Source organism: Alnus glutinosa, chromosome 6 (assembly GCF_958979055.1).
Source record: "Alnus glutinosa chromosome 6, dhAlnGlut1.1, whole genome shotgun sequence".
NCBI classification, from domain to species: Eukaryota; Viridiplantae; Streptophyta; class Magnoliopsida; order Fagales; family Betulaceae; genus Alnus; species Alnus glutinosa.
Window position 1 is genome coordinate 10,410,003 of NC_084891.1, and position 2,851 is coordinate 10,412,853.

The 2,851-nt window shown below is 35.4% G+C and overlaps 1 long non-coding RNA gene across 2 annotated transcripts; it reads left to right on the forward strand.

The window, feature by feature from the left end:
- Positions 1–336: 336 nt before the first annotated feature.
- Positions 337–2,349, forward strand: LOC133871996 (uncharacterized). 2 transcript variants are annotated; one of them, XR_009900911.1, is made up of 3 exons: positions 337–855; positions 1,591–1,619; positions 2,165–2,349. It is a non-coding gene; the product is annotated as an uncharacterized LOC133871996 (long non-coding RNA). The 2 variants fall into 2 exon arrangements; XR_009900912.1 differs by lacking the exon at positions 2,165–2,349 and adding an exon at positions 1,764–2,158.
- The last annotated feature ends 502 nt before the right edge of the window (positions 2,350–2,851 follow it).

The following is a 2,851-nucleotide window of genomic DNA, read 5'->3' on the forward strand; positions in this document are numbered from 1 at the left end:
TGTCAGTAATATAATTTTATTGGGATAATAATATTTGCAATAAAACAAACTAGACTCTTAACGAACTTAAAATTATAATCCTAAAGAGTTAGATTAAGATAGTGAAGACTTGAGGTAAAAATATATGCAGTAAAAAGTAATTAGTAAGTTTTGAATAAATATCTTAAATTAACCCGGGTTAAAATAACTAAATAAAACTTAACCATGAATTAATTAAATATTTTATCTTTTAACTCTGATTAAATTAACTAGGGTAGAATCTAACTGGAGTTAATAAAAATATAAGAAGGTATATATTCCCTGTAATTATTATTGTGGTGACTCATTACCGTAGTCATCATCTTTCAACTTGATCAGCAAGATGTTTCTGCTATTTAACAAGACTCTCAACACTTCTTTCATTTTCTTATTTCCTTCTTCTTCCTCTTTTCTCTTTTCTTTGTCATTCTGTTCTTCTTCTTTCCTTCAACCCGAGACACGGTGAGAGACGAGAGAGATCAGGGAGAGGAGAGATCAAGAGATTGGGAGAGAAGGAGACAGAGAGAGAGAGAGAGAGAGTCCAATTGAGAGGGGAAGAACTAGAGATGTGAGAGCTGAAGATCGAGAGAGGGGGGAAGATCGGAGGCCGATCCTCCATGGGTCACCAGTGGCCGGAGCAGACGACGCCAACGGAGCCAAAGGACCCGGTCTTCTGGTGGATTTCCGGTGGAGCCTGAGAAACCCGATCCTTCGGTGGGTGCCCGGAGGGCACAATACCAGTACATGGGTTGCCGGAGGTGTGATTTCTAGCGAGCCAGTGACTGATTTCTGGAAAAAGTAGAGGTGCAATTTACGGCGGCCTGTGATGCGATTTTGGTGAGTGACTCCGATTGATTTCACCATTTTCTTAGTGGATTTTCTGGGTAATTTCTTGTAATAAATTTTAGAGTATTCTAGTGTTGTTGTTCAGTTGTTCTTCACTGATTTTGAGTGTATTTTGATTAGATGTTGTTTTGAGTATTTTTCTTGTTTGGCTGTGATTTTGGTGTGATGATTTTTCGGTTGAAGTGGTGTCCCCTGTTTTCTGTGGTTCGGCTGGAGGGGTGAGTTTGGGATGGAGATTTCAGCTATGTGTATTGAGTTGGTGTTTGCTGTGATCGGTCCTGTGTTTTGGTGTGTGTTCTGACCGGTTAATGGAGTGGGTTTGCCATGAGTTTTTCTTGATGAACCAATTGTGTTGGTTCAGTGTTATTTGGTGAAGGATCTAATTGTGGGTATTTTAGTTATGGGCGTTTTGTGTGTAACCGTTCATGTTTCGGTTATAAATATGTGGGGTTGATTTTGGGTTTCAGTAGTATTTTCCTTGGTGGAATTTGGGTGCAGACTTTCAGGTATAAGTGTATTGGATCATCTTTTATCCAGTTGAGTATATATGTGTAATATTAGATTAGTATTGAGTATTTTTAAGAAAAAGGTTTTAAGTGTTTTATGAAAAAGGGGTGAGTATTATTGGTTGAGATTCTTTGATTGAAAATAGATATAATAGTAACATGTCTCATAAAAAGAGAAACTGAAAATATATCATTTCGGATATATATGTGTTTATTGCAGATAATGAACAAGAGACTGCACCAAGAGTAGTAAGTATCTTTATACTTACTGAGGGTGATAATTGTGGACTTTTCTTTAATATGGTGTTTACTGTCTTGCTTATTTGGTTGAGCATGTAATTTTACATATTTTATATTTTAATTAAACTGCTTAATAACAAAACTGATAGACAGATAGGGTTATAGGCCAGTGGTGGGACCATCAGATCTCTAGTGAACCTAATAAATAACCTGACGCTGAGACATTTGGCTTCCAGTAACAAACCAATAAACATTAAGTGAGGGGACTCGGGTGAACATGCTAATCTACACCGTTGGCTTCATCACGAGAGGAGTGCAAAAAGATGAGTAATTAATACATTGCATATAAAACTGTCATGTTACTGCTTTACGGTTATTTGATATTCAATCTATGACTATGACTTGCAACCATAGGCCATAAATTGCATATACTTGTGACCTTAAGGCTATATATTCATTGTGTTGCATTTCATAAATAAACCAGCATTCATTATATTATTGGAAATAGTTGACTCACTTAGGTATTTTCTTTTGTATTATTCTTTTCTCTGTAGTATTTATTAATACAGGATAAGTGGAGGAAGAATGTCAGAATTATCTAGATGGTTAGACAGATTTTGATATTGGGTTTTGAGACTGTGTTGTCTCCAATTTAGTGGACTAGTATATTTTGATTTTGGAATGTAATATGCTTAGAAGTATATTTGTATACGATTTTTCGTGCATGTTTTTGGTGTCATTGATGGCCAACCCTAAATGTGTTTTGTGTTTAGTTAAATGATTTTAATAAACGTCTAGAAGTATTTAAGTAAGCTTAATGTGTTATGATTCCAAAGTCTTTATATAAAAATATATTTCGCTGCTAATTTATACTCTGATGACGTCATTGATGATGTCATAACGACACGTGCAAAAATCAAAAAATTTCACTTACGTTTTTTTGTAAAAGGCGGATCGTTACATATCTACAAAAACTTCAAGAAGAAACAACCCAATTATTCTAGCATCACAATAACCGGCCAATAACCCAATGAAAAGTCATCCACAGTTCCCTGAATTGAAATAGAGCATCATCAATTCAAAATACTTTAGGATTATCAATAATCACCAAAATAAAATCACAAGAACTCACAAGAAATTACCTTGAGATTTTCATAGAAAATCTACCGGAAAAAATGTTAGAACCGGCAAGGTAACGATCCTCCACAGAGATTGCCAAAATCGCCTATCAGTCGTCGAAA